This window comes from Podarcis vaucheri, assembly GCF_965113315.1.
Source record: "Podarcis vaucheri genome assembly, chromosome: 5".
Classification (NCBI taxonomy): domain Eukaryota; kingdom Metazoa; phylum Chordata; class Lepidosauria; order Squamata; family Lacertidae; genus Podarcis; species Podarcis vaucheri.
Window position 1 is genome coordinate 10,191,336 of NC_138763.1, and position 13,202 is coordinate 10,204,537.

General features: G+C 43.2%; 1 long non-coding RNA gene across 2 annotated transcripts; it reads right to left on the reverse strand.

Annotated features, from left to right (window-relative positions):
* Positions 1-2,079: 2,079 nt before the first annotated feature.
* LOC309533348 lies at positions 2,080-13,188 on the reverse strand. 2 transcript variants are annotated; one of them, XR_014220151.1, is made up of 2 exons: positions 13,071-13,188; positions 2,080-2,186 (listed from the first exon to the last, which is right to left on the reverse strand). It is a non-coding gene; the product is annotated as an uncharacterized lncRNA (long non-coding RNA). The 2 variants fall into 2 exon arrangements; XR_014220152.1 differs by lacking the exon at positions 13,071-13,188 and adding an exon at positions 12,940-13,061.
* Between the last annotated feature and the right edge of the window lie 14 nt (positions 13,189-13,202).

Below are 13,202 nucleotides of genomic sequence, written 5' to 3' on the forward strand. Positions count from 1 at the left end.
ATCGGAGAAGACTGAGGCAAAGAAGGCATTGAGTAGTTCAGCCCTTTCTGTGTCCCCTGTTTGCATTTCACCATCTTCTCCTCTGAGTGACCCCACAGTTTCTTTGTTCTTCCTTTTGCTACGAACATACCCATAAAAGCCTTTTTTGTTGCTTTTAACCTCTCTAGCAAGCCTGAGTTCATTCTGTGCTTTAGCACAGTCGTGTCCGCAGAATAAAGATCGTGTCCGCAGAATAAAGATGGCAGGATCCCCAAGGATGTGCTCTAGGGGGAGCTGGCTTCAGGCATCAGACCACTACAAATATGTAAATGTGGCATGAAGGCTGCCAACATCAGCCTCGCTGTGTGGGAAACCCTTTCGGAGGACCACAGTGCCTGGAGTCAGACAGTCAGGTTGTGGATCCACAGCAGCGACCACAGGAGTAATGACCACTTGAAGGAGTGCAGAGAGAAGAAATGCCATGGTATACCAGCATCAGCAGAACTGTGCGCCTTCATCTGCCCCAGCTGCAACAAAACATGTCCCTCCCATATCGGTCTCTACAGCCACAGCAGGCGCTGCAACCTTCCAACGGTTTGACTTCACTCCCAAATGTGCACTCCTCCATTGTCTCCAGAGACAGGCGAATGTAAACAACTGACGTTATGTAACCCTGTTTATATAAAAGGTCATTGGGGTTTTGTTTTTTAGGGTTGCGAGGATCTCATCAACTGGGACATTCCTAATTTCTTCACAGCTTTCCCCGCCCTCAGCTGTTTATAATGTCATCTTCTTTGGAATCTTGGCTTCCACATGATCATATGTCTCACAAGGGATGCATTTTCTATGGTGCTTGCCTCAAATGCAAACCATCAGTTTATGAAGAAGCCCTGCTGATAACTAAACGATTTCAGAAGAAGGAATGATAGGGGAATTAACCTTACTAGATATTGTAGACAAGCTGTATGTAAAATGTGAAAATGCCTCCCTCATGTGCCTCCCACAAGGGGGCTTGTGAAGAAGGCGCAGCAGAGACTGTACTTTTTGAGAATACTAAGGAAAAACCATCTTCCGCAGAAACTGCTGCTTGCCTTCTATCACTGTGCCATTGAGAGCGTGCTCACTTATGGCTTATGTGTGTGGTACGGAAGCTGTACTACCCAGGACAGGATGGGGTTGTGCAGGGTTGTTAAGGCAGCAGAGAGCATTGTTGGCTGCCCACTCTCCACCTTAAGAGCAGATTTATGCCACAAGGTGCCATAGGAAGGCACTGGACATAGTAAAAGATCCATCACATCCTGGTCACTGTCTCTTCGAGCTCTTGCCTTCGGGACGGAGATACAGGACGATGAAGACAAGAACGAGCCGTCTTAAGAACAGCTTCTTCTCCAGAGCGATCTCGGCCCTGAATGGGAAGTCCGGACTTTGAAAGTCATCTAATCTCCCTTGCTGTATTATACTGTATTGTTTAATTAGTGTTTTTATGGAGCAGTCAAGTAATTTCGTTGTCCCCAAAGGGGGCAATGACAATAAAATGTATTTTTAATCTTTGTTGGAAGCCGCCTAGAGTGGCTGGGGAAACCCAGCCAGATGGGTGGGGTACAAATAATAAATAATAATTATTATTATTATTATTATTATTATTATTATTATTATTATTATTTGTTACAGAGTAACAAGCAAAAATAACAGGTCTCCGCCCTGAGAAGATTACAATCTAAAATTCAAGAGAGTGGCTATTTACAATTACAGGTGCCACATAATACTCATTCCACAGGGGTAAGAAATTGATACTTTAGTGTGGCAGCAGCTGCTCTTTGGAACTCCCTGCCTCCTGACATTGCCATCAAGTGCTCCTACGGAAGGGAGGGTAGGATGTAAATTCAATAAAAGCTGAGGCTTTTGCTCCTTAGCTGTGAAGATACATGGCAAAATTGGATGTCACAGTACTTAATCAATTATCACTTAAGTGTATGGTAAAGAAGGCAGTGTCCTGTGACTCTTGTCTGACTGAAGCATAATAAATGCATTATACAGTTCATTTCTGATTTTGGGTTAAGTAGCAGAGCCAATAATTTTGACAAAAACATGATTCAGAGGTCATCCTTGAAACACTGTTCTTTGTTTATAAGAGAAATGCTTACCAAAATTGGTGGAGTCCTTTTCCTTGAGCCCGCCTTTCTCTGAAGGTAGAATATTCTCCATTCCTGTAGCAATATGTCAAATTTATTTTGGCATTAGAGACATTTTAAAGGCATGCAAATATTCAGCCCCATGAACAGGACTACTAATTCCCATAGATAGGGAGAGAAAATAGTTTCCTAATCACACTAAAATATGTGTCCTCCTAATGTCAGTAAAAACTCCTATGTATTGGCTCATTAAAAACAACAACACTCTCTTGTGGTTTTTTTAATTAAAGCTTAATGAGAACAAATTCTTGTGATGATTCACATTATTAAGCTGCATATTGTTATTTTCTAATCTAAATAGACAAGTAACTTCTACACACGTTAAATGCTATTTAGCAACCTCTTTTTCGGCAAAACTCAGCATTGCTTTCCAAGACTGCTAAATGATTACATAGGTTGCCACCTAGTGTACAGAAGCACATATTACCCAGTCACCAAAGAGCAATATTGAACTTGATCTGTTCTCTTTGGAACAATCCATGAACACTCAGTCACACCTACAGAATGGGGATAACTGACAAAGTTTTCGTTGGTATGCATTTTGGGCAAACCTTGTCTAGTACGGTGCTTTCCTGTTTCTGCAATACTCTCCCCAGAGAGTCTCATCTGGCGCCTTCGTTGCATATATTTAGGTGCCAGGCAAAAACATTCCTATACTCCTGTATATCTCCAATATAAGTAGAAGCAGAGATTTCTTTTCACCAAAAATAAAAAAATATGCACAGGTTGCCTCAAATAAATATTTTATATTTATATTTTATATACTATATTTTAATTCTCTTTCTTTTTCTTTCAAGTGCTCTGTTTCTGCCCATTGTCCTGTTGCCTTTGCATTTCTTTGCTTCTGGGAAATCGAGTAGATTAACGGCCTGCCCTTTTAAAAATTTATTTTTTAAAATATTAAATGTATACACTGCCCTCCATCCAAAGATTGCGGGAATTGTACTCTTTGCAAATGATACAACGGGGTACGCACTTGGTCTTGACCGATAAACTTGTACAAGGCTGGGATGTGTGGGGAAACCAGGAAACATAGTCTGGTGCTGACTAGCTTATAGTATTTTTCTTTTGTTAACAACCACTGGAAGGAACCCCCACCCTGCCCTGTAACTCATCTTTTCAGCTTGGTTATTTAACATGCTATTATTTTCTGCTTTATACGCATCATGACAATCTATCTAGCTATGCTGCCTTATTTTCTGCCTTATACACATTATGTCTATATATATATATATATATATATATATATGCAGGTTTTGGTGTCTTCGGGTGTCTTCCCGTGTAAGAGTCGGGGTGTCTGTGCGACGTTTCGACGAGGTCTCACTCGTCATCTTCAGGCTGGTGCTTTCGGCTTCTTGTTACTGGAACAGAGCAGAGTCTGGTGTTTGAGTTCCTATAAATACTGTTGAGGGGTGTGGTGTATAGCCTCCAACGTTCTGGGTAGAGAGGAAGTTCCTAGATTAGTGTGCCTTTTCTTCTTTTGTTCCTTAATTACTTGAGGGATATCTTGGGTGATTTCATGAGTGATATTCTGAATATCACTGGGTGGGTCATTAATTACTTGAGGGATATCTTGGGTGATTTCATGAGTGATATTCTGAATATCACTGGGTGGGTCATTAAGTGTAGATTAGTTGCTAAAGCTCTCGTGTCTTGACCTCTTGAGCTTGTGAAGCGTTTTTCTGAGAAGATGGCTGTGTTGCATTTAGTTGTGCTCTGGCTTGGCTTCGTGTATAGGGGCGAGCTATGGTTTTGTGCCTTGTGCCAGCCAGATCTGTGTAGGGATTGCAGGGGGGTGCAGCATCCGGAGGTGCCACTATAGTTTGGTTGCTGGATGGAGTCTGTAGTATGTCTGTGGAGAGGGTCTGGGTTTGGGTCTGGTGTGGTTGATTGGTGACGGTGTTCTGTGTGCCTCTGGTTCTGGTGTCGGTTTTTGTGGGGAGGGCTAATTTCCAGATGTCTGGCAGGCGGGACGTGTCGTCACGCTTGTTCATGTTGTGAGGGTGTTTCTCTATCTCGATGGCTTCCATGATTATTCTCTTGTGGTGATGTTCCATGTTAAAGAGCAATTTGGAATCTGCAAAATTAATTTCGTGTCCTGTTTCTTTCATGTGTTGGAAAAGAGAGGAAGTTTTTTCTTCTTTTTTGACGGCATTCTTGTGTTCTGCGATACGTGCATTTATTCGTCTGTTTGTTTGTCCAATGTACGTGGCTGGGCAGACTTTGCAGGGTATTTCATAGACCCCTTGGTTTTCCAGCTGGATTTTGTCTTTTGGGTTTCTGAGGATATTGGCTATTTTTTGGTTGGTGCAGAAGGCTGTTTTGATATTGTGTTTATGGAGGATTTTGCTGATTTTGTCTGTAGTGCCCTTGATATAAGGAAGGAGGGCCATGCCATTGTTTTCTTCTGTGTCTTGGTTTTTGGGGGGTGTTTCTTTTTGGATTAGCTTCGTAACCCTGTTTTTCTGGTATCAGGGTTACGAAGCTAATCCAAAAAGAAACACCCCCCAAAAACCAAGACACAGAAGAAAACAATGGCATGGCCCTCCTTCCTTATATCAAGGGCACTACAGACAAAATCAGCAAAATCCTCCATAAACACAATATCAAAACAGCCTTCTGCACCAACCAAAAAATAGCCAATATCCTCAGAAACCCAAAAGACAAAATCCAGCTGGAAAACCAAGGGGTCTATGAAATACCCTGCAAAGTCTGCCCAGCCACGTACATTGGACAAACAAACAGACGAATAAATGCACGTATCGCAGAACACAAGAATGCCGTCAAAAAAGAAGAAAAAACTTCCTCTCTTTTCCAACACATGAAAGAAACAGGACACGAAATTAATTTTGCAGATTCCAAATTGCTCTTTAACATGGAACATCACCACAAGAGAATAATCATGGAAGCCATCGAGATAGAGAAACACCCTCACAACATGAACAAGCGTGACGACACGTCCCGCCTGCCAGACATCTGGAAATTAGCCCTCCCCACAAAAACCGACACCAGAACCAGAGGCACACAGAACACCGTCACCAATCAACCACACCAGACCCAAACCCAGACCCTCTCCACAGACATACTACAGACTCCATCCAGCAACCAAACTATAGTGGCACCTCCGGATGCTGCACCCCCCTGCAATCCCTACACAGATCTGGCTGGCACAAGGCACAAAACCATAGCTCGCCCCTATACACGAAGCCAAGCCAGAGCACAACTAAATGCAACACAGCCATCTTCTCAGAAAAACTCTTCACAAGCTCAAGAGGTCAAGACACGAGAGCTTTAGCAACTAATCTACACTTAATGACCCACCCAGTGATATTCAGAATATCACTCATGAAATCACCCAAGATATCCCTCAAGTAATTAATATATATATATATATATATATGCTTTCGTAGATTTTCACGGGTACAGGAATGCAGGTTTTGGTGTCTTCGGGTGTCTTCCCGTGTAAGAGTCGGGGTGTCTGTGCGACGTTTCGACGAGGTCTCACTCGTCATCTTCAGGCTGGTGCTTTCGGCTTCTTGTTACTGGAACAGAGCAGAATCTGGTGTTTGAGTTCCTATAAATACTGTTGAGGGGTGTGGTGTATAGCCTCCAACGTTCTGGGCAGAGAGGAAGTTCCTAGATTAGTGTGCCTCTTCTTCTTTTGTTCCTTAATTACTTGAGGGATATCTTGAGTGATTTCATGAGTGATATTCTGAATACCACTGGGTGGGTCATTAAGTGTAGATTAGTTGCTAAAGCTTTTGTGTCTTGACCTCTTGAGCTTGTGAAGAGTTTTTCTGAGAAGATGGCTGTGCTGCATTTAGTTGTGCTCTGGCTTGGCTTCGTGTATAGGGGCGAGCTGTGGTTTTGTGCCTTGTGCCAGCCAGATCTGTGTAGGGATTGCAGGGGGGTGCAGCATCCGGAGGTGCCGCTATAGTTTGGCTACTGGATGGAGTCTGTAATATGTCTGTGGAGAGGGTCTGGGTTTGGGTCTGGTGTGGTTGATTGGTGACGGCGTTCTGTGTGCCTCTGGTTCTGGTGTCGGTTTTTGTGGGGAGGGCTAATTTCCAGATGTCTGGCAGGCGGGACGTGTCGTCACGCTTGTTCATGTTGTGAGGGTGTTTCTCTATCTCGATGGCTTCCATGATTATTCTCTTGTGGTGATGTTCCATGTTAAAGAGCAATTTGGAATCTGCAAAATTAATTTCGTGTCCTGTTTCTTTCATGTGTTGGAAAAGAGAGGAAGTTTTTTCTTCTTTTTTGACGGCATTCTTGTGTTCTGCGATACGTGCATTTATTCGTCTGTTTGTTTGTCCAATGTACGTGGCTGGGCAGACTTTGCAGGGTATTTCATAGACCCCTTGGTTTTCCAGCTGGATTTTGTCTTTTGGGTTTCTGAGGATATTGGCTATTTTTTGGTTGGTGCAGAAGGCTGTTTTGATATTGTGTTTATGGAGGATTTTGCTGATTTTGTCTGTAGTGCCCTTGATATAAGGAAGGAGGGCCATGCCATTGTTTTCTTCTGTGTCTTGGTTTTTGGGGGGTGTTTCTTTTTGGATTAGCTTCGTAACCCTGTTTTTCTGGTATCCATTGGCGATTAACACATTTGAGAGATTCTGTAACTCAGTTGTCAAGTGGTCTTTGTCAGCCAGGCGTTTGGTTCTGGAGATGAGAGTCTTGGCTACGGAGTTTATTTGTGCAGGGTGGTGGTGTGATTGTGCATGTAAGTAGCGGTTGGTGTGTGTTTTTTTCTGGTAGATAGTGTGTCCTAGGGAGCCATCAGGTTTTTTGTAGATTAGGACGTCAAGAAAGGGGAGTTGGTTGTTGTCTTCTATTTCCATAGTGAATTGTATTTTGGGGTGTAGGCTGTTGAGATGTGTGAGGAAGCTATCTAGTTTTTCTTTCCCGTGTGGCCAAATTACAAAGGTGTCGTCAACATATCTGAGCCAAAGTTTGGGTTTGTGTTCTGACTTGTCTAAAGCATTGGTTTCAAAGTGTTCCATGTACAAATTTGCGATGACCGGTGAGAGGGGTGATCCCATAGGTGCTCCTTCTATCTGTTTGTATCTTTGTCCATTGTGGATGAAGTACGTGTTGGTTAGGCAGTGGTTGGTCAGGTCCAGGATGTATTTGGGGGGGTTGTATTTGTTTTGAATGGCTGTCAAGGCTTCATTAATGGGCACTTGAGTGAAGAGAGATACAACATCGAAGCTCACAAGTAGGTCATCGGGATGTAGGTATTGCTTCTTTATTGTTTCTATGAACTGGAAGGAGTTAGTAACGTGTGAAGCGATGGATTCTGCATAGGGCTGAAGTTGCTTAGCGAGAAATTTAGCGAGATTTTGTAGAGGTGAGCCTATGGAGCTGACTATTGGTCTGAGTGGTGTTCCTTCTTTGTGTATCTTGGGGAGACCGTAGAGTTTGGGGCATCTGGAAGATTTTTCTCTGGGGATGATTCTTAGCTGGATTTCTTCACTGATAGGAGAGGCTTTTATTTTGGATTTGGTGGTTTTTTCCAGATAGGTGGTGGGATCTGTTTTTATAGGTTGGTAGGTAGGGTCTTGGAGTAGATTTGATAGTTTTGCTTGGTAGTCCGATGTGTTCATCACAACAGTGGCGTTGCCTTTGTCTGCTGGGAGAATGATTATGTTGTTGTCTTTCCTCAGGTTGGTGAGTGCTTTCTGTTCTTCTTTGTGTAAATTGCTTCTGGGTGGTTTGCTGGAGCAAAGGATGTTGGTGACTTCAAGTCTGATTTTATTGGCTTCATCTGGGTCGATTTTGGTCAGGCTAGCTTCGACTCCGCATATGATGTTTTCCGTGGGGATGCGTCTGGGGGCGACTGCAAAGTTGAAACCTTTGGAGAGTACTTTGGTTTCAGTTGGGGTGAGGATCCTGTCTGATATGTTATGTACTGTTTGTTTCATGGGTTGTTGTGGAGGGTGGCTGGGTTTCTGGCGTTTCTCTAGTTTGTAGAGTTTGTTGGTGTGTCTGTCTGTCTTATGTGAGGTCTCAGTTTCAGCTCTCCAGACGGCTAGTTGTTTGCATTTGTCCCAGAGTGCAGGGTGGATTTTGTTACATAGTTTGAGGTGAAGAGTGAGCAGATCTTTGTTGGTTTGGTTTAGTAGGTATCTTTTCTTATGTATTTCGTTTCTGATTAGGGATAGTTCAGTTCGTTTCAGGATCCTTTCGGTAGCTGGGGTTTTAGAGTGGAATTTAAGTTGGAAGCATGTGGGAGTTAAGTTGTTGTCTCGGCAGTTGCGTAGGAACAGGAGATCACATAAGATGGTGGCTCTTCGGATTTCTAGTTTCTCGTAGGTTCTTGTCAGCTGGAAGGTTTCCTCCCCGTAGAGGTGAGATATTTGCTTTCGTAGATTTTCACGGGTACAGGAATGCAGGTTTTGGTGTCTTCGGGTGTCTTCCCGTGTAAGAGTCGGGGTGTCTGTGCGACGTTTCGACGAGGTCTCACTCGTCATCTTCAGGCTGGTGCTTTCGGCTTCTTGTTACTGGAACAGAGCAGAATCTGGTGTTTGAGTTCCTATAAATACTGTTGAGGGGTGTGGTGTATAGCCTCCAACGTTCTGGGCAGAGAGGAAGTTCCTAGATTAGTGTGCCTCTTCTTCTTTTGTTCCTTAATTACTTGAGGGATATCTTGAGTGATTTCATGAGTGATATTCTGAATACCACTGGGTGGGTCATTAAGTGTAGATTAGTTGCTAAAGCTTTTGTGTCTTGACCTCTTGAGCTTGTGAAGAGTTTTTCTGAGAAGATGGCTGTGCTGCATTTAGTTGTGCTCTGGCTTGGCTTCGTGTATAGGGGCGAGCTGTGGTTTTGTGCCTTGTGCCAGCCAGATCTGTGTAGGGATTGCAGGGGGGTGCAGCATCCGGAGGTGCCGCTATAGTTTGGCTACTGGATGGAGTCTGTAATATGTCTGTGGAGAGGGTCTGGGTTTGGGTCTGGTGTGGTTGATTGGTGACGGCGTTCTGTGTGCCTCTGGTTCTGGTGTCGGTTTTTGTGGGGAGGGCTAATTTCCAGATGTCTGGCAGGCGGGACGTGTCGTCACGCTTGTTCATGTTGTGAGGGTGTTTCTCTATCTCGATGGCTTCCATGATTATTCTCTTGTGGTGATGTTCCATGTTAAAGAGCAATTTGGAATCTGCAAAATTAATTTCGTGTCCTGTTTCTTTCATGTGTTGGAAAAGAGAGGAAGTTTTTTCTTCTTTTTTGACGGCATTCTTGTGTTCTGCGATACGTGCATTTATTCGTCTGTTTGTTTGTCCAATGTACGTGGCTGGGCAGACTTTGCAGGGTATTTCATAGACCCCTTGGTTTTCCAGCTGGATTTTGTCTTTTGGGTTTCTGAGGATATTGGCTATTTTTTGGTTGGTGCAGAAGGCTGTTTTGATATTGTGTTTATGGAGGATTTTGCTGATTTTGTCTGTAGTGCCCTTGATATAAGGAAGGAGGGCCATGCCATTGTTTTCTTCTGTGTCTTGGTTTTTGGGGGGTGTTTCTTTTTGGATTAGCTTCGTAACCCTGTTTTTCTGGTATCCATTGGCGATTAACACATTTGAGAGATTCTGTAACTCAGTTGTCAAGTGGTCTTTGTCAGCCAGGCGTTTGGTTCTGGAGATGAGAGTCTTGGCTACGGAGTTTATTTGTGCAGGGTGGTGGTGTGATTGTGCATGTAAGTAGCGGTTGGTGTGTGTTTTTTTCTGGTAGATAGTGTGTCCTAGGGAGCCATCAGGTTTTTTGTAGATTAGGACGTCAAGAAAGGGGAGTTGGTTGTTGTCTTCTATTTCCATAGTGAATTGTATTTTGGGGTGTAGGCTGTTGAGATGTGTGCGGAAGCTATCTAGTTTTTCTTTCCCGTGTGGCCAAATTACAAAGGTGTCGTCAACATATCTGAGCCAAAGTTTGGGTTTGTGTTCTGACTTGTCTAAAGCATTGGTTTCAAAGTGTTCCATGTACAAATTTGCGATGACCGGTGAGAGGGGTGATCCCATAGGTGCTCCTTCTATCTGTTTGTATCTTTGTCCATTGTGGATGAAGTACGTGTTGGTTAGGCAGTGGTTGGTCAGGTCCAGGATGTATTTGGGGGGGTTGTATTTGTTTTGAATGGCTGTCAAGGCTTCATTAATGGGCACTTGAGTGAAGAGAGATACAACATCGAAGCTCACAAGTAGGTCATCGGGATGTAGGTATTGCTTCTTTATTGTTTCTATGAACTGGAAGGAGTTAGTAACGTGTGAAGCGATGGATTCTGCATAGGGCTGAAGTTGCTTAGCGAGAAATTTAGCGAGATTTTGTAGAGGTGAGCCTATGGAGCTGACTATTGGTCTGAGTGGTGTTCCTTCTTTGTGTATCTTGGGGAGACCGTAGAGTTTGGGGCATCTGGAAGATTTTTCTCTGGGGATGATTCTTAGCTGGATTTCTTCACTGATAGGAGAGGCTTTTATTTTGGATTTGGTGGTTTTTTCCAGATAGGTGGTGGGATCTGTTTTTATAGGTTGGTAGGTAGGGTCTTGGAGTAGATTTGATAGTTTTGCTTGGTAGTCCGATGTGTTCATCACAACAGTGGCGTTGCCTTTGTCTGCTGGGAGAATGATTATGTTGTTGTCTTTCCTCAGGTTGGTGAGTGCTTTCTGTTCTTCTTTGTGTAAATTGCTTCTGGGTGGTTTGCTGGAGCAAAGGATGTTGGTGACTTCAAGTCTGATTTTATTGGCTTCATCTGGGTCGATTTTGGTCAGGCTAGCTTCGACTCCGCATATGATGTTTTCCGTGGGGATGCGTCTGGGGGCGACTGCAAAGTTGAAACCTTTGGAGAGTACTTTGGTTTCAGTTGGGGTGAGGATCCTGTCTGATATGTTATGTACTGTTTGTTTCATGGGTTGTTGTGGAGGGTGGCTGGGTTTCTGGCGTTTCTCTAGTTTGTAGAGTTTGTTGGTGTGTCTGTCTGTCTTATGTGAGGTCTCAGTTTCAGCTCTCCAGACGGCTAGTTGTTTGCATTTGTCCCAGAGTGCAGGGTGGATTTTGTTACATAGTTTGAGGTGAAGAGTGAGCAGATCTTTGTTGGTTAGGTTTAGTAGGTATCTTTTCTTATGTATTTCGTTTCTGATTAGGGATAGTTCAGGGATAGAGCAATTTGGAATCTGCAAAGTCTGCCCAGCCACGTACATTGGACAAACAAACAGACGAATAAATGCACGTATCGCAGAACACAAGAATGCCGTCAAAAAAGAAGAAAAAACTTCCTCTCTTTTCCAACACATGAAAGAAACAGGACACGAAATTAATTTTGCAGATTCCAAATTGCTCTTTAACATGGAACATCACCACAAGAGAATAATCATGGAAGCCATCGAGATAGAGAAACACCCTCACAACATGAACAAGCGTGACGACACGTCCCGCCTGCCAGACATCTGGAAATTAGCCCTCCCCACAAAAACCGACACCAGAACCAGAGGCACACAGAACGCCGTCACCAATCAACCACACCAGACCCAAACCCAGACCCTCTCCACAGACATATTACAGACTCCATCCAGTAGCCAAACTATAGTGGCACCTCCGGATGCTGCACCCCCCTGCAATCCCTACACAGATCTGGCTGGCACAAAGCACAAAACCACAGCTCGCCCCTATACACGAAGCCAAGCCAGAGCACAACTAAATGCAGCACAGCCATCTTCTCAGAAAAACTCTTCACAAGCTCAAGAGGTCAAGACACGAAAGCTTTAGCAACTAATCTACACTTAATGACCCACCCAGTGGTATTCAGAATATCACTCATGAAATCACTCAAGATATCCCTCAAGTAATTAAGGAACAAAAGAAGAAAAGGCACACTAATCTAGGAACTTCCTCTCTGCCCAGAACGTTGGAGGCTATACACCACACCCCTCAACAGTATTTATAGGAACTCAAACACCAGATTCTGCTCTGTTCCAGTAACAAGAAGCCGAAAGCACCAGCCTGAAGATGACGAGTGAGACCTCGTCGAAACGTCGCACAGACACCCCGACTCTTACACGGGAAGACACCCGAAGACACCAAAACCTGCATTCCTGTACCCGTGAAAATCTACGAAAGCAAATATATATATATATACACACACACACACACACACACACACATATACATATATACATATGCGCGATTTTAGCTGTTCTTATTTTCTAGCTATCTAGCTATGCTGCCTTATTTTCTGCCTTATACACATTATGTCTATATATATATATATATATACACACACACACACACACACACATATACATATGCGCGATTTTAGCTGTTCTTATTTTCTAGCTATCTAGCTATGCTGCCTTATTTTCTGCCTTATACACATTATGTCTATATATGTATATATATACACACACACACACATATACATATATACATATGCGCGATTTTAGCTGTTCTTATTTTCTAGCTATCTAGTTATGCTGCCTTATTTTCTGCCTTATACACATTATGTCTCTCTCTCTCTATATATACACACACACACACATATACATATATACATATGCGCGATTTTAGCTGTTCTTATTTTCTAGCTATCTAGCTATGCTGCCTTATTTTCTGCCTTATACACATTATGTCTCTCTCTCTATATATATATACACACACACACATATACATATATACATATGCGCGATTTTAGCTGTTCTTATTTTCATCTGTGAGCTGTCTTGAGTCCCCGACAGGTATTTATATGTGCTATAAATACATATAGAATAATTATCATCATCTTCATTTGGCTTCGTACCTGGTGACCAAGACCCATTATTTGTTGTTTTGCGTTGTTTCGTATTATTCTTACTATAACTTCTATACAGAAAGCTCGCTGGTAGATATATATTTCTCTTTTTTATTATTATTTAAAAAAAACCCACAAACCACTTGCAGACAAATAACAAGCGTTCGTGTTTCTGAGGTGGCCACACGTAGCCCTCTGCTTTTCCCCTCAGAGAGGCGACAGACCTTCGCCTTCGCCGTCGCCTCAACCTGAGGCGGGAACGGAAGAATTCG